Source organism: Orycteropus afer, unplaced genomic scaffold (assembly GCF_000298275.1).
Source record: "Orycteropus afer afer isolate SDZICR_OR568_19922 unplaced genomic scaffold, OryAfe1.0 scaffold00125, whole genome shotgun sequence".
Taxonomy (NCBI): domain Eukaryota; kingdom Metazoa; phylum Chordata; class Mammalia; order Tubulidentata; family Orycteropodidae; genus Orycteropus; species Orycteropus afer.
In genome coordinates, this window is record NW_006921712.1 from 2,052,514 (window position 1) to 2,071,994 (window position 19,481).

Sequence of the window (19,481 nt, forward strand, 5' to 3'; positions counted from 1 at the left end):
GAGCTCAGTTAAAAATCAAGGGTTCTATCATTAAACATAGGAGTTCTGGTAGCACAGTACATAAGTCAGTTGACTGCCAACCAGAAGGCTGGTGGTTCAAACCCACCAGCCACTCCTTGGAAGGAAGATTGGGCAATCTACTTCCATAGTAACATCACCTCGAAAACCCAAGGAAGGGTCTCTATGAGTCAGAACCCACTTGATGGTAATGAGTTTTTTTTTTTTTTTTTAAGTAATTAAACATAAGGAGCCCTGGTGGCACAATTGTTAAATATTCAGCTGCTAACCATGAGGTCAGCAGTTTGAAACCATCAGTTGTTCCATGGGCACTGTTTGTGCCATCTAAGGACACTTATTATTGTAATAGTAGTGCCTAGGAGCTCTGGTAGTATAGTGCCTAAGGCACTTGAGTGCTAACCAGAAGGCTGGCGGTTCAAACCCACCAGCCACTCCTTGGAAGGAAGGAAGGTTGGGCAATCCTACTTCTGTAGTGATACTGCCTCGGAAACCCAAGGAGGGGTCGCTATAAGTCGGGGCCAATTCGACGGCATGTAACAACAATAACAATGGTACTACTAGTGGTACTACTTATACTATTGATTTATTGGAATTCTTAAAATAATATTTTTTCAGTTTTATTGAATATATCCCATTTTATTAGGTACAAAATAATGAATTTTTACCTGTTTTATGCACTTTTTTCTTTTATTAATGCTTTCTTTCCCTGTCCAAACTGGATGAATATATATTATATATTTTTAAAATATTTTATTGCAATTTAGGTAAAAGTTTACAAAACAAATTACGTTCCCATTTAACAATTTTTATGCTAATTTCTTCACATTGATTACAATTTTCACAATGTGTCAGCGTTTTCATTATTTCATTCTGATGTTCTTTTTCCATTGATCTAACTTCCTTTCCCCTTCCTTGACTTCTTGTCTTTGTTTTTTTTTGGGTAAATGTTGACCGTTTAGTCTCATGTAGTTGATTGTTAATGGATCACAATACTTTTTTTTTTTTTAGGAATTTGAGTTTTGTTCTACATTTTCTTCCCATTCTATCTGTGATATTGTTTTGTGTCTCTGGTCAGAATGGTTGGTAGTCATAGCTGGTACCATCTAGTTCTTCTGATCTCAGGTTAGAGGAAGCCATTGTTGTTGTTATTGAGTCATCTCCAACTCATAGTGACCCTATGTACAATAGAACGAAACACTGCCCGGTCCTGTTCCAGCCTCACGATCCCTACTATCCCTGAGCCCATCACTGCAGCCACTGTGTCAGTCCATCTTACTGAGGTCCTTGCTCATTTTCTTTGACTCTCCTCTTTACTAAGCATGATATTATTCTCTAGAGAATGGTCTTTTCTGACAACATGACCAAAGTAGGTGAGACGAAGTCTGGCCATTCTCACTTCCAATGAGCATTCTGGCTGCACTTCTTCCAGGATAGATTTGTTAGTTCTAGTAGTCCATAATACTTTCAGCATTCTTTGCCAGCACCACAACTCAAAAGCATCAACTCTTCTTCAGTCTTCCTTATTCATTGTCCAGCTCTCACATGCATGGGAAGCAATTGAAAACACCTTGGCTTGGGTTAGGCACATCTTAGTCTTTAAGGAGAAACCTTTGCTCTCATGCGCTTGAAAGAGTTTTTTTTGCAGCAGATTTGCCCAATGCAATATGTCTTTTGATTTCTTGACTGCTGCTTTCACTGGTGTTGATTGTAGAACCAAATAATATGAATTCTTTGACAGCTTCAAACTTTCCTCCATCTATCATGATGCTGCTTATTGGTCTGGTTGTGAAGATTTACAATGCTGATGCAGTCCCTTTCTGATTTTTAAACCATGTAGTATCCCCTTGTTCTGTTTGAATGATAGTCTCCTGGTCTATGTACAGGTTCCTCTTGAGTACAATTAAGTGTTCTGGAATTCCCATTCTTCTCAATATTATCCACAATTTGTTATGTTCCGCACAATCAAATGCCTTTGCATAGTCAGTAAAACACAACTAAACATCTTTCTGGTGTTCTTTGCTTTGAGCCAAGATCTATCTGACATCAGCTATGATATCCCTCACTCCACATTCCCTTCTGAATCCAGCTTGCATTTTAGGAAGTTCTCTGTCAATACACTGAGGCAACCGTTTTTGAATTATCTTCAGTAAGATTTTACTTGCATGTGATATCAGTGATACTGCTCAATAATTTCAGTATTCTGTGGGATCAGCTTTCTTTGGAATGGGTACAAATATGGATCTCTTCCAGTAGGTTGGCCAGGTAGCTGTCTTCAAAATCTCTTGGCATAGCCAAGTACCTCCAGCCTAGAATTTGTTTGTTGAAATATCTCACTGGGTATTCCATCAATCCTCGGAGTGTTGTTTTTCACCAGTTCCTTCAGTGCAGGTGACTTCTTCCTTCAGTACCACTGGTTCTTGGCATGTGCCCCCTCCTGAAATGGATGATCATCTACCAGTTCTTTTTGGTACAGTGACTCTGTGTATTCCATCCATCTTCTTTTGATGCTTCCTATGTCTTTTAGCATATTGCCCATGGAATCTTTAAATATTGCAATTTGAGGCTTAAATTTTTTCCTCAGTTCTTTCAGCTTGAAAAATTCCAAGTGAGTTCTTACCTTTTGGTTTTCTAACTCCAGGTCTTTGCACATTTCATTATAATAATTGACTTTGTCTTCTTGAGCTGCTCTTTGAAATCTTCTGTTCAGCTCCTTTATCCTGTCATTTCTTCCATTCGCTTTAGCTACTCTCCATTAAAGGCAAGTTTCAGAGTCTCTTCTGACATCCATTTTGGTCTTTTCTTCCTTTCCTGTGTTTTCAAGAAGTCATAATGTAGGCTATCAGTCCTGTCGACTAATTTCTTCTTTGAGCCTTTGGTTTCCTTCATTCTCTTTTGTTCCATATGAGTAGAGACTAATAATTATATTTTAGATGGCTGCTTTGAACACCCCAGATGCTACTTACTAAACTAGGATGTAGAACATTATCTTTATGATAATGCCAATTGAGTTTATGTTATGCCAGTTGACTAAGCTGTCCCTCGAGACTATGAATCTAAGCTTTTTTAACCCAGTAAACCAATCCTGCAAGCTGTTTAGATATGTGTATGAAGGCTCCATGACTTTGCCCCCTACGTGCTTTGTTATATGTATGGATATATATGTGGCACGCACAAATGTGTACATACATGCTTACAGACACACCTATACATGCATGAACATTTACTCACATATGCCTTCCTATATACATAGGAACAAAGTATCTACCTATGAACAACATACATGTTTTTTAGTTGTTACTATTGTTGCCAAATTGTATATGTTGTAGCATTTACCAAAGTTGTCAGTTTTTCTTGTGTACTCCTTTGTGTCTTTATTTACTTTGGTCAAGTTATGCTAACTTCACCCATATTTGGTATTGCCTTTCCTATCAACAAAAATAACTATCTAGAAAGTGTTTTCTACTATCTAGAAAGTGTTTCTGCCTCCCTCTCCTGTCCATCCCCAGTGACTATCAAGGAACATTGCTTTCTGTGTGTTTATCTATTGTTTTCTTTTTCTGCTAGTGAGATTGTACGATACTTGTCCTTTTGTGATTGACTTACTTCACTCAGCATAGTGTCCTCCCGATTGATCCAGCTTATACTATTTTTTGATTAGATGATTTGTCTTTTTGTTACTGAGTTCTTGAAATTTTCCATATATCTTAGAGATTAGACCCTTATCATGATAGATATGTCATTGCCAAAGATCTTTTTCCCAGTCTGTAGGTTCTTTATTTAATTATCTTGGTAAAGTCTTTTCAGGAGCTTTGATTTAATTTTTCTAAGGTCCCAGTTATCTAACCTCTGTCATTTATGTGTTTAGTTGTAGTTGATAGGCTATTTGTGCCAATAATCAGTTTCCCTAATTTTTCCCTATGTTATCTTCCAGAAACTTCATAGATTTAGCTTTAACATTTACAGCTTTGATCCATTTTAAGTTACTTTCTTTTTATAGTGTGAGGTATGGATGGATCTTGTTTCATTTTTCTGCAAATGGATATTATTATGGGTTAAATTGTGTCCCCTAAAATATGTTTTGTAAATCCTAACCTCTGTGACTGTGATTTTAATCCCATTTGGGAATGGGTTGTCTTTGTTACATTAAGGGGGCAGGATTAGTGTAGAGTTTAAGACAGTGTCTTTTGAGATATAAAAGAGTAAACAAGCAAGTGAGTAAGCAGAGATGAGAGAACATTGATGTCAACCCACAGGGAGATCTCCATGGAACCAGGAAACAAGCTCAAGAGACAAGGACCTTTCCTCAGAGCAGACCCAGAGAGAGAAAGCTTTCCTGAGCTGGCACTCTGAATTTGGACTTTTAGCCTGCTAAATTATGAGGTGATACGTTTCTGTCTGTTAAAACCATGCTCATGTAGTATTTCTGTTACAGCAGCACTAGATGACTAAGACAGATATCCAGTTTTACCACCACCATTTGCTACAGAGATTGTTTCTTCCCCATTGTTTGGACTTCTACCTGTTGTTAAAGATCAGCTGCCCGTAGATGGATGGATTTACTTCTGGATTCTCATTTCTATTTCATTAGTCTACATGTCTGTCAAGGAGGTCTGGTGACATAGTGGCTAAAGCATTTAGCTGCTAACCAGAAGGTCAGTAGTTCAAACCCACCAGCTGCTCCATGGTAGAAACATGAGGCAGTCTGTTTCCGTAAAGATTACAGCCTTGGAATCGCTTTGGGGCCATTCTGCTGTGTTTTAAAGGGTTGCTATGAGTTGCAATTGACTTGATGGTAGTGGATTTGTGTGTGTATGTGGCTATTTGCCATTGACCTAGAAGCAGGTTGTTTGATTACTGTGGCTACATAGTAAGTTTTGAGATTGGAAAGTGTGAGGCTCCTACTTTGTTTTTTTTTTTTTTTTGATATTGCTTTAGCTACTCTGGACCTCTTTCTATGTAACATTGGAGAGTAGTTTTTCCATTTTTTTACGGTATGTTTTTGGGATTTGGATTGAGATTGCCTTACATGTATAGACTGCTTTGGGTAGTATTGACATATACAGGGAGTTTGCCTCATCTTTCTTCCACAAAGTGGTTGGTGGGTTTGAACTGTCATTGTTTTAACCACGGCACCACAATATTACTTATCAGTTATTAAATACCTACTATGTACCAAATCCACCACTTGTCTATCAGTTTGTCATACTGTGGTGGCTTGCATGATGCTGTGAGCATGGAGGCACAATGCCACTGATATTTCAAATACCAGCAGAGTCACCCATGGTGGACAGGATTCATCAGAGCTTCCAGACTAAGACAGACTTGGAAGAAGGAAGGGGCCATCCACTTCTCAAATAATTGGGCAGTGAAAACCTTATGAATAGCAGTGAAACACTGTCTGATATATTACCGGGAAACTTTATGATAGCCCTAAGACATTTTCCAATATAGTGCCAGACGATGAGCCCCTCAGGTTGGAAGGCACTCAAAATATGACTGGGAAAGAGCTGCCTCCACAAAGTAGAGTTGACCTTAATGACATGGATGGAGTAAAGCTTTCAGGAACTCCATTTGCTGAAGTAGCATAACTCAAAAAGGGATGAAACAGCTGTAAATATCTATTAATAACTAGAATGTTGAATGTACAAAGTATGAATTTAGGAAAATTGGAAGTTGTCAAAAATGAAATGGAATGCATAAAGATTGATATTCTAGCATTAGTGAGCTGAAATGAATTGGTTTTGGCCATTTTGAATCAGACAGTCATATGATCTGCTATGCTGGAAATGACAAATTGAAGAGGAATGATGTGGCATTCATTTTCACAAAAAATGTTTCAAGATCTATCATGAAGTATAGTGCTGTCAGTGATAGGATACTATCCATATGCCTACAAGGAAAACTGGTTAAGACTATTATTCAAATTTATGCATCAATCACTAAAGCCAAAAACAAGGAAACTGAAGATTTTTACCAACTTCTGCAGTCTGAAATCGACCAAACATGCAATCAAGATATATTGATGATTATTGATGATTGGAAAGAGTACGTTGGAAACAAAGAAGAATCACCAGTAGTTGGAAAATACGGCCTCAGTGGTAGAAATGACACTGAAGACCACACGATAGAATTTTGCAAGAACAATTACTTATCCATTGCAAGTACCTTTTTTTCAACAGTGTAAATAGTGGTCATATATGTGTCCATTGCCAGATGGAATATACAGGAATCAGATTGACTACATTTGTGGGACGAGGTGATGGAGAAGCTCAATATCTTCAGCCAAAACAAGGCCAGGAGGTGAGTGTGGAACAGACCATCAATTGTCATACGTAAGTTCAAGTTAAAGCTAAAGAGCATTAAAACAAGTCCACAAGAGCCAAAATATGACCTTGATTACATCCCACCTGAATTTAGAGACGGTCTGAAGAATAGATTCTATGTATTGAACATCAATGATGGAAAACCGAACAAATTGTGGGATGGCATCAAGAACATCATCCATGGAGAGAGTAAAATGTCATTAAAAAGAGAGGAAAGGAAGAAAAGACCAAAATGGACGTCAGAAGAGACTCTGAAACATGCTCTTGAATGGAGAGTAGCTAAAGCAAGTAGAAGAAATGACAAGAAAGAAGAGCTGAACAGAACAGTTAAAAGAGCAGCAAGAGAAGACAAAGTCACTTATTACAATGAAATGTGCAAAGACTAGGAGTTAGAAAACCAAAAAGGAAGAACATGCTTAGCATTTCTCAAGATGAAATAATTGAAGTAATAATTCAAGCCTTGAGTTGCTGTATTGAAAGATTCTATGAGCAATGCAGGAAGCATCAAAAGAAGATGGAAGGAATACACAGAGTCACTGTACAAAAGAGAATTGGTCGATGTCCATCTATTCCAGGAAGTGGCATACAATCAAGAACCAATAGTACTGAAGGAAGAAGTTGAAGCTGTACTGAAGGAATTGGTGAAAAACAAGGCTCCAGAAGTTGATGGTATACCCATTGAGATGTTTCAACAAACGATGCAACACTGGTTGGAGACACTCATCTATCCCAAGAAATTTGGAAGACAGCTACTTGGGCAACTGAGTGGAAGAGATCCGTATTTCTGTGCATTCCAAAGAAAGGTGATTCAATAGAAAGTGGAAATTATTGAGCAACATCATTAATATCACATGCAAGTAAAATTTGCTGAAGATAATTTGAAAATGATTACAAGAGTATATTGACATGGAACTTCCAGACATGCAAGCTTGATTCAGAAGAAGACATGGAAGGAAGGATATCATTGCTGATGTCAGGTGGATCTTGGCTGAAGGTAAAGAATACCAGAAAAATGTTTACTTGTGTTTATTGACTATGCAAAAGCATTGAATTGTGTGGATCATAACAAATTATGGGTAACATTGCAAAGCATGGGAATTCCAGAATTAATTGTGCTCATCAGGAACCTGTACATAGACCAACAGGCTGTTGTTTGATCAGAACAATGGGATACTGCATGGTTTAAAATCAGGAAGAGTGTGCATCAGGGTTGTATCCTTTCACCATACTTATTCGTTCTGTATGCTGAGCAAAATAATCTGAGAAGGTGGACTATATGAAGAAAAACGTGGCATTGGGATAGGAGAAAGACTGATTAATAACCTGTGATATGCGGATGACACAATCTTGCTTGCTGATAATGAAGATAGCTTGGGACATTTAGTGATGGAGATTAAAGACGACAGCCTGCAGTATGGATTATAGCTCAACATAAGAAAACAAAAATCCTCACAACTGAACCAATAAGTAGAATCACAATAAGTGGAGAAAAGATTGACGTTGTCAAAGATTTCATATTACTTCGATGCACAATCAACACTAATGGAAGCAGCAGTCAAGAAATCAGATGTCATATTGCACTAGGCAGATCTGGTGCAAAAGACCTCTTTAAAGTGCTGAAGAGCAAAGATTTCTTTTTGAAGACTAAGGTGCACCTAACCCAAGACATGTTATTTTCAGTCGCCTCATATGCATGTGAAAGGTGGACAGTGAATAAAGAAGACTGAAGAAGAGTTGATGCTTGTGGGTTGTGGTGTTGGCAAAGAATACCGAAAGTACTATGAAGTACCAAAAGAATGAGCAAATCTGTGTTGGAGGAAGTATAGTCAGAATACTCCTAGTAAGCGAGAATGGCCAGACTTTGTCTCACCTAGTTTGGTCATATTGTCAGAGGGACCATTCCCTGGAGAAGGGTGTAATGCTTTGTAAAGTGGAGGGGAAGATGCTCAACGAGGTAGATTGGCACAGTGGCTGCAATGATGGGCTCAACCTGTAAGAAGCATTTTGAGGATGGCACAGGACCAGGCAGTGTTTGTTCTGTTGTACATAGGGTTGTTATGAGTTAGAACAAACTTGACAGCACCTGACAACAATGATGGACCAAAGAAACCCTGGTGGTGCAAATAGTTAAGCACTTGGATGCTAATCAAAAGGTTGGTGGCTCAAACCCACCCATTGGCTCTGTGGGAGATAGACTTGGTCATCTGTTTCTGTAGAGACTGCAGCTAAGAAAATCCTATCGAGCAGTTCTACTCTGTCACGTGGGGTTACTATGAATTGAAATAGACTTGACAATACTTAACACACAACACATGCAACATGTGCACACAGTGTACCAAGTAGTGTACACACTTCATCACTAACACTCTTAGCAATCCTACAGTTAATATTTTTTTTCTGTTTATAGGTGAGAATAATTACGTTTAGTGTCATTTGGTAACTTGGCCAATGTTCATGTAGTTACTTAGTGGCAGAGTAAGAACTGATATCCAGATTTTTTTTCTGACTTCAAAGCCCATACTCCTTTTATTTTACCATGCTTTTTTTTCCCCTTGAAAATTAAAATATTTCCAACTAAAATGAATACATCTTTTGTATTTTTTCCAGTGGTAGGGAGGGGTGTGGATGGATCAAAGTATAGATGAACAAAGAGACGGGAAGTAGTTATAGCTTGAGGGACATAAAAGTGGAGTCAAAAATTCACATGTCTGTAGAGGCTACCCAGTTAAGGTAGTATAGGAGAGTAAAGTGGGCAGTTACTGGGACACTAGGGATTCATAGGGATCGCTGACTGCACCCTCTTTCTGAGGGGGAGGGGCTGCTATTTCTTAGGCCCTGCTGATTGATGTTCTTCATTTGCAAAGTTCTGCTAAATTCATTTTTTTCTTTCAAGAAAGTGGTAACTAGGTGTTTCATTTTTCTTCTTTCTTTCTTTCTTTTGTGGTGTATGTGGAAGACAGCACCCAATTTTTAATGTTGATGTATTGCTTTTGAACACTGTGTGGAATGATGACAATTCTTGTGAGGCCAGGTATGGCCTAGATACTGCTGCTTTAACCTCTGCTGTGATATTGGAGGGAAGAAGGTATGGAAAAAGGAGCACATTCCTGAATGAGATAGTGTCACACAGAAATTAGGTGTGTTCAGATTGTGATTGGTCTTATTAAGCAAAATCTAGTCTTTCATGTTCTAGAATGTGGATACTTTATAATGGTAAATAGTATATTCTCATATATACCAATATAGTTTTCCATTTTATTTTCTCAAAACTTAAACATCCTAATACTTTTTTCTCAGACTTATTCTAAATAAGAATACAAAAGTTCTTCAAATTATTACTGACGTTTATCAGATCATAACCGTAAAACAAACTGATAGGAAGAAACATAGGTATTTTGGTTACTGTACTTTGGCCCTCCAGCTAGTCTCCAGGTAAAATTGAGGCAGTCTCCTTTTGCTTTACTGCCTCCTCAGCCTCCATCAACAGTCTTTCCCCACTTGATTATTCATCTGTCTTACTTATCTTCCTGGCAGGTGTAAGGTATTGATCAGCTCATCTGTTTGGCATAGGAAGGGGCTGATGTAGATAAAGAATATCTCTGCTTCTTTAAGTCATTAGTTCCAATTATAGGAAGAGCTGGTTTGGTTTCAGGTGACACTATTAGCAGATGATTTCAAGGCCTCTCTATACAGCTGTCACATAGGAAATCTCTTCTGGATCCTGCTGTGCCTGATTATTAAGAACCAAGACTGAGTTTAGTACTAGAATGCTGAATAAATAAAGGAAATTTGGTTATAAAGTGCTATCTATCCACTCTATTTGTTTCCATTTTTCAGAAATACTAATTTAACCTTTTCATTTTTACCATACTTTCATTGATTTACAAATTAGCTTTCTTCAAATTTGAGACTCAGCTAATGATGCTGTGATAAGTTTGGAAATGAAGAGGACTTTTGATTTTGGGAAACTGCTCTGTCATTACAGTTATTTCCTGCATAATGACCATTTGGACAACATCTAATCACAAATATGTCTATGGTCCCGCTCTCATAAAGCCTATTTTATTAGAAATTTGAGGTACACACAATGGTTCCTAATAATAAATGGGGGCTACTTTGTGACATAAAACATTATTATTATTGTATAACTGTGTTAATATTTTTAGTTTATCTGGAAGTGTTTCTTTCATTTTTTAATGCATGGGAAGATATATACTTTACATGAAGACAAATATTTTACTAAGTGACATTAGATACAAACTGTACCTAACTGTTCTGACTTACATATAAATTTGGCTTAGGAACAGAACTCATTCCTAATCCAGGGACTTCCTATATGGAGTATGGTGTTTGCACACTGTGCAAATCACATAACATCTTATTTCACAGAATGTATCATGGACACTAAGTGACACATGATTGTATTATGGGATGAACTATACTTGAAGATAGACCATTACTAGCTGAGATTTTTGGAGGAAAAGTGCTTTGTTAAGAGCACAGTGAGAACAGGACACTGATTGATCAAATGCTAGAACTATGACTATTAAGATTGTTGGTGCCATCTACTGTCTAAAAGTGTATTCTTCAGTGTGCCACCAGAGCAGAGGGAAGTAAAGGTGGAGCTACCATACAAGTAATGATGGATTTTCCCATTTTTCACAAGAAAATAAAAATATTGTTCTCAATTCTTTACGGAGAACTCTCTTTTACTGGTTAAAGAGGCACAGATTTCAATTGATTTTTAACCTATTTGTTTTATAGTGATCTGGACACTAAATTTTATAAAAATTAACAATTTAGGAAATAAGGGTAAAAATTATTCTTAATATTAAAATTTTAGTTAATTCTTTCTTAATTTTATTTGTTCCTGATGCATAATTGGTTGAAGAAGAATGATTCACAGATTTATCCTATAAAGTGATATTATATAAATGGGTGCATATTTGTTTCTTTTTCCATGGTTAAGACATATATGTAAATCTATCATTTCAGAAATGAAAAATGGTTATTGAATTAAAATGTAGAAGTTCAAGAGCATTGATTATTGTCTTCATTGCTGTTTCCGATATTTCAGTGTAATTAGTCATAAAATAAAAGCATATGATTTATACCAGATTTAAAAATAGGTAATGAATTAACATTATTTACAGATACTGTCTAATGAATTAGTCCTGTTGTCTTAAAGATGAAAGAAATTATTAACACATAAAAGTTTCAATTGTTGGAGAGGCAATTCATTTCTCTGAGAAAATGTGTTTCAAGACCATAGACTGTACCTCTGCAACCCTGGACATATCTTCAGCATATGCCCATAATACTAAGCAGAGAGTGAAAGTCAAAAGTAAAATAACAGTTATGGCTACATTTATGTAATAATCAGTATGTGCTAGGCAACGTGCTAAGTAGATCTGTTTGAAAAGGTCTGTTTTCACTCCTCTTTACAGACAAGGAATCCAATGTTACCTCATGTCCAAGGTCGTAAGAGGTGATACCATTGTTTGACTATGGGTTTGTTTTAAAGTTTGTTGGCATAAGACCCAATTTAAAGACTCAAAAATTAGCAGCAGAAATACTGCTATTCATGTGAATGTTTATTAGCTATTTTGCACTTGTCTTTTATGATATGCTATCTCTAATCCTTTTTATAGGGATTGGTTCTGTTTGCACCTCTGTTCTGGATATCAAGGAAAGAGGTGTTAGAGGTGTTACAGAATTTATGACTGAAAGGAGAAGGTATTACAAGTCACTGTTTTTCAGGGAGAGTACATGAGATAATGTAGATGGGCCTGGATACTGCATAATGTTCCTAGAAAACGACTCAAAGGGCATGTTCCACTGAGAGGCTAGGAGCATCATTCTTCTACAAAAGAACAGTACATTATTATTATAAGGCATTAAACAGGAAATGTTTTATTCAGTCCTTGGTAAAAATTCAAAGGTGAAGTCTCAATATTACCCAATTCTTACATTAAAAATTAATTACATATCAAATAAAAAATGCTGCAAATTTATTGTTAGTGTGCCTCAAACAGTAGGATGCTTGATGAGTCAAGCAGGTGAAGTTTATGAGACCCCTGTTCTCTTTCTCTAGCTGTACAGTTTTACAGGCAAAAGCCTCTGGCCACCAGCTCTCCCTCATCATACCTGCCTTGTGCCTCTCTGTCTTCATGTCCAAAGGTATGGTCCATGTCCAATGGTATGGTACATGGCCATGCCTCGTTTTATCTGATGCTTTATTCCTCTGCATTTGATTTTCTCTTTCTTCCTTGTCAGTCGTCACCCCTACCTAAGCTGTCCTAAATCAGTTTTGGAATGAAGCATTCTGGTATTTCATCTCATTAAAGGAGATCTTCTTAAAGTTGTAAGAACTTAACAATGCTTTAAGTTACAAGTTTATATTTTGTTGGGTACTTGGGCCTACTTCTGGATTTTCTATTATTATTATTTTTAAATTGGTTTATTGATTTATGCAAATTCTAGTTCATGGTATCCTTCATACTCTATTGCCTAGGGGTCTAGAGCATGGAGCGCTGGCCACTCCTACACATGCTAATTGTCATACATATAAAATGATGAGTAGTGTTTATAATAGCTTAACTGAGAAATCTTGGGCCACCTAGGAAGGAACAGGATAGCTTGATTAATGAAACCTGGCCTGGGGTCATGTAGGATAAGTGAGCTGTGAAGTAACTAACCCTTGTTGTTGGTTACTACTGAGTTGATTTTGACTCATGGTGACTCCAGGTGTTACAGAGTAGAACTGCTCCATAGGGTTTTCTTGGCTGTAATCTTAAGTAGACGACCAGACCTTTTCTTCCACAGTACTTCTGGATGAGTATGCACTGCTAATCTTTCATCTAGCAGTTGAGCACAAACTCTTTGCACCACTCAGGGACCTTAATTTACCCTTGGATCCAAATTAATTATGTAATGTGAAAAAGTTTTCTTACTTCCTTAGAGGACTGTCTGGGGAATATAGGGTTTTGAGGCTCATTAAAATCAGCAGCTGATTCCCTACTAGGAGAGAGTTGAAAGAAGCTATTATTGCCTATTCAAAGTAGAATCCAGGGGGAAACAGATTCAGAATAATTCCTTATCAGGGGAAGAATTATCCTAGCATTCAGGCAAAGCCTAAGTGCTGCCTCACCTCAGAGTGCCGAAATGCATTCAGAGAGAACATCTGGTCACAGTTAGTGGTGTTTCATCTCCTGCTGTGGAAGATGTCTAGGGATATGGGTTCCCCTGAGAACCCATGCACTAAAACTGGTGAACCTGTTTGGATGTGAACAAGTTTCAGGAAAACTGGGGGCAGCTATGTTTATTTGAACCCCTGTCAAGAGAGAAGTATTCAAATGAAAGGGTTCTTCCTAGGGGAATTCAGAGATCACCCCCTATTTATTAGGGAAGTTGTCAGCTGAAGAACTGAGAAATAAAATAACAGGGGCAACCCTAAACCCTGTTACAACATGAAATATATTAGAGAAACATGAAATATTGGAAAAGAAACTGAGCCACATAGGGCATTTTGAAAATTATTTGACTCTGACTTTAAAATCTGATTCTGGCTTCATCTTTCTAATTCCTTAAGGGAGAATCTAGGAAATCTGCTTACTTAACTGAGATAATGGTATATTAGTTTCCTAGGGCTGCATAACTAGGTTCCAGAAAGTGATGGCCAATAAGAATGGAAAATTTGTTGTTCTCACAGTTCTGGAGGCTAGAAGTCCAAATTCACATGTCTGAGAGCCTGGTTCTCTATAAAGTCTGTAGGGGGAGATCCTGTCTTGTAGCCACAGGAGTTCCTTGTCTTGTAAATATATCTCCACATGGCCATACTTCTTCTGTCTGTCTGTATCTTTTGTCTTTCATAAGGACACCACTCAGATTGGATTAGGACCTACCTTGCTGCAATAACTGCAGTAAGACTACATGTAAATTTAACAGATAACATCTTCAGTGACCCTATATCAAAATGGTTATTCTCACAGGGGTTAAGATTTTAACTTACTGCCATAGAGTGGATTTTGACTCATAGCAACTTCCTTTGGGTTTCCAAGGTGGTAAATCTTTATGGAAGTAGATTGCACCTTCCTTGGAGCAGCTGGTGGATTTGAAATGCCAACCTCTGGTTATCAGACAGATGTCTTAGGGACCAACAGATGCCATGCTAGAGGTATTTACTCATCTATACTAAGTAATTTGGAAGACAGCTACCTGGTTAACTGACTAGAAGAGATCCATATTAGTACCCATTCCAAAGAAAGATGATACATCAGAATGTGGTAAAATATGATTAATATGACACTTAAGTAAAATTTTGCTGAAGATAATTCAAAAACAATTGCAGCAGTATATTGACAGGGACCTTCCAGAAATGCAAGCTGGATTCAGAAGAGGACATGGAACGACAGATATCATTGCTGATGTCAGATGGATCTTGGCTAAAAGAAAAGAACACCAGAAAGATGTTTACTTGCATTTTATTGACTATGTAAAGGCATTGGACTGTGTGGATCATAACAAATTAGGGATAACATTGAAAATAATGGGAATTCCAGAACACTTAATTGTGCTCATGAGGAATCTGTACATAGACCAGGAGGATGTCATTCAAACAGAACAAGGGGATATTGCGTAGTTTAAAATCAGGAAGGGTGTGCATCAGGGTTGTATCCTTTCACCATACTTATTCAGTTATAGGCTGAGCAAATAATCTGAGAAGCTGTACTAAATGAAGAAGAACATGGCATCAGGATTGGAAGAAGACTCATTAACAACATGTGATATGCAAATGACACAGCCTTGCTTGCTGAAAGTGAAGATGACTTGAAGCATTTACTGATGAAGATTAAAGACAACAGTCTTCAGTATGGATTACACTTCAATATAAGGCAAACAAAAATCCTAACAACTGGACCAATAAGAAACATCATGATAAATAGAGAAAAGATTGAAGTTGTCAAGGATTTCATATTACTTGGAGCTACAATCAATGCCCATGGAAACAGCAGTCAAGTAATCAGATGTCTTATTGCACTAGGAAAATCTGGTGCAGATCTCTTTGAAGTGTTGAAGAGCAAAGATGTCACTCTGAAGACTAAGGTGTACCTAACCCAAGCCATGGTGTTTTCAGTTGCCTCATATGCATGTAAAACCTGGACAGTGAATCAGGAAGATTGAAGAAGAATTGGTGCTTTGGAATTATGGTCTTGGCGAAGAATCCTGAAAATACCATGGACTGCCTGAAGAATTAACAAATCTGTCCTAGAAGAAGCACAGCTGGAATACTCCTTGTAAGGGAGGATGGCCAGACTTTGTGTCACCTACTTTGGTCACATTGCCAGAAGGAATCATTCCCTAGAGAAGGATATCATACTTGGTAAACTGGAGGGTCAGCAAAAAAGGAGAAAGCCCTCAACACGATGGATTGACACAGTGGCTGTGACAATGGGCTCAAGTATAGCAAGGATTGTGAGGATGGCGCATGACTAGGCAGTGTTTCATTCTGTTGTACTCAACAACATTTAACAACAACATTTAACAACAACAAATGGGATTTTATCCTATCTTTTTGAGGGACATAATTCAATCCATAAAGCATGATAAGCAACAATGAGTTTTAGCTATGATAGGGTAGTTTCTGCATTTTATTGACTATGCAAAGACATTCAGTGGTGTGGATCATAACAAATTATTATTAATACAACGAAGAATGGAAATTTCAGAACATTAACTGTACTCATGAGAAACCTGTATGTACAGCATGAGGCAATTGTTTGAACAGACAAGGGGATACTGCCTGGTTTAAAATAAGGAAAGGTGTGCATCAGAGTTGTATCCTTTCACCGTACTTATTCAAGCTGTATGCTGAACAAATAATCTGAGAAGCTGGAGTATATGAAGAAGAACGTGGCATCAGGATTGGAGGAAGACTCATTAGCAGTCTGTGGTATGCAGAGGGCACAACCTTGCTTGGTGAATGTGAAGTGGACTTGAATCACTTACTGATGAAAATAAAAGACTACAACCTTCAGTATGGATTATACTTCAGCATAAAGAAAATAGAAATCCTCACAAGTGGACAAATAAGCAACATCATGATAAATGGAGAAAAAAATGAAATTGTCAAGGATTTTATTTTACTTGGATTCATAATCAATGCCTATGGAAGCAACAATCAGAAGACCAGACAACTTATTGCACTACACTGGGCAAATATGCTGGAAAAAAATCTCTGTAATGTGTTAAAGAACAAAAGTGTCAGTTTGAAGACTAATGTGAACCTGATCCAAGCCATGACATTTTCAGTAACGTCATGTGCGTGTGAAAGCTGGACAATGAATAAAGAAGACTTAAAAAGAATTTGAATTGTGTTGTTGGCAAAGAATACTGAAAATACCACTGACCCCCCCCCAAAAAAAAAAATCCAAATTCACTGCCATTGAGTCCATTCTGACTCACAGTGACCCTGTTAGGGTTTCCAAGGCAGTAAATTTTTATGGAAGTAGATTGCCCCAACTTCCTTCCATGGAGTGGCTGGAGGTTTGAACTGCCAACCTTCTGGCTAGCAGTCAAATGCCTTAGACACTATGCCAACAGAGTTCCTTATGGACTGCCAGAAGAATGAATAAAACCTGTCTTGGAAGAAGTGCAGCTGGCAAGCTCCTTACAAGAGAGAATGGCCAGACTTTCTCTCATGTACTTTGGTCATGTTGTCATAAGGGGCCAGTCCTTGGAGGAGGATATCATTCTTGATAAAGTATAGGGTCAGTGAAAAAGGGAAAACCCCTCAATGAGGTGAATTGACACAGTAGGTACAATGATGGGCTCAAGCATAGCACACATCATGAAGATGGTGCAAAACCAGGCAGTATTTTATTCTGTTGTACATAGGGTTGCTGTGAGTGGGAGCCAACTTTATGGAACTTAACAACAAAATAAAAATTTGGCAGAACATGGTTCAGTAAGGAGAACTTTCCAATGAGGTTCTAGTGAGTTCTCCAGTTGATGATTTTTGCAATATACATTATTTCCAGGGACAATGTTAGGCAGATTTTTGAATTCTAACTTTCAGTCTTCAAAAGGCAGTTTCACATGTGAAAAAGATTTTTTAAATGATTGGATTGAAGATTGATGATATTTTAATAATTAAGGTTGAATAGTGTTAGAACTGGTATATGCAACATGACTGAGGGCTATAGATCTGCCAGTAATTATTTTATGTGAAGTAAGTTTATGACTCCTAATGAGGTAGATCTTAAATTCAAAAGACTAAAGGAAGAACCTTAATCTAGGAATTTAGTTTTTGTTGTACCGTTCGTTAGTCCTTTCCACTAGGCCAGATGATTGAAGGTGGTAGTGGCAATGCAATCTCTGAAAAATGGGGAAGATTCAACATATTTTGTGAATGACTTGAGCAATGAATGGATCCGTCTATAACGACAGAGATTCTTTGATGCTCCCCAGGTAGGGATGTTGTTTTCAAGAATTTCTTCGTTATAAAGGCTGAAGTTGTATGGTGGTAGGAGAAAGCCTCCATCCAATGTGAAAATCTACAAACCATCACTAATACATATTTATAACCATTGGAGGGTGAGAGTTGAATGAAATTCAACCCCAGAGGGCAAGGGGTATTGTCCAGGGTAGTACTTTAAGATGTTTTTAGAGGTTTTGGAGAGGGCAGATAGGGCATGAGGAAGCAACGAATAGGGCATTGAGAAGCTACTTGAAGTTCAGCAGCTTCAGGTAATTTTCCCCACCAGTATTTCTTTTGGGTATCAATCATTTTATCTCATCTCATGTGGGAATCTTCATGTAGGGCCCACATCAGAGGAGTATGCAAAAATTTGGGTAGGACAGGTTTCTGATTAGATCCTGTCCATAATTTAGTGGTAGGATATTGACAACAACCTGCCCTTGTCCATATTTCAACCTGTTTTGTTTGGGGGTAATTGTTGGTGCTTTAAAAAAATTTCTTAATTTGTAAAGATTAGAGCCATTGGTAAACAAGTTTGAGGGGACCTTATCTTTATTCCTTGTGAGGGCAATGGTAATTGTAGCAGCAGCTTGTCTGTCTGCTCTGGTCAACAAGAACATTGTATTTAATGTCTTCAGTTTGAGATACATCTTCTGGTTGGTATGTTTGTGTTTTTATTATATTCCAGAGAGGAGTAACAGAGCATCTAAGAGACCTGCTACTAAAGTTATATTTTTATTCTAAAGTAGCTTCAGGGAGGATTTTGGTAGAAGTTTCCAGCCTGGTAATGAGAGCTAGTAGGATTTGGTTTTAAGCCAGAGCTTCCACAAAGAAAACTAAGTCAATATTTATTAAAAGGATCTCTCTTAAATCTTCCAGAGTAGTCAAAAGTTGTTTAGTTAAATCCAGGAAGTTATACATAGGGTAATTATCAATGTCAGTTTAAGGGAGAAGGGTGCTAGATTTAAACAAGTCACAGAATGTAGTCTAACATTAGCTACAGCCAGAAGGAGCACTTCATAAAAAGTGAGCTGACTGGTGGAAAGGTGTTGAGTTAAAGCAAAATTAATTAAGTATGGCAGATATATCATGAGTCACATAAATATCTAAATCATTTCCCAGCACTATATCTGGTGTTTTCCACTAACTTGGCTGAAAGCAGCTGTAGCCCACACACAGGGGTGGTGGTGTCCTTTAGCTACAGGGTCAAGCCACAGATTGTAATAGCCTATAGGTCTCTGACTCACTTTCTGTTTCTGGGTCAGTATGCCTAAAGTCGTCCCTGGTTGGGCTTGAACCACCAACCTTTCGGTTAACAGCCGAACACGCTAACCGATTGCGCTACAGAGACACATGACTAGCATAGTGCCTAAGGCACTTGACTGCTCACCAGAAGGCTGGCGGTTCAAACCCACCAGCCACTCCTTGGAAGGAAGGTTGGGCAATCCTACTTCCGTAGTGATACTGCCTCGGAAACCCAAGGAGGGGTCGCTATGAGTCGGGGCCGACTCGACGGCAAACAACAACAACAACATGCCTAAAGTGTTTCCAGACACTTCATGTACAAAAAGAAAAAAGTCTAGGTGATGGTTGGGAAAGCCAAGGACAGGTATTTCTGTAAAACCCAATTTATCTGTTGTTGTAGTTGTTGTTATGTGCCG

The 19,481-nt window shown here is 37.9% G+C and overlaps 1 non-coding gene across 1 annotated transcript; it reads right to left on the reverse strand.

The window, feature by feature from the left end:
* Nucleotides 1-19,097: 19,097 nt before the first annotated feature.
* On the reverse strand, nucleotides 19,098-19,171 carry TRNAN-GUU. Its single transcript has one exon. It is a non-coding gene; the product is annotated as a tRNA-Asn (tRNA).
* Between the last annotated feature and the right edge of the window lie 310 nt (nucleotides 19,172-19,481).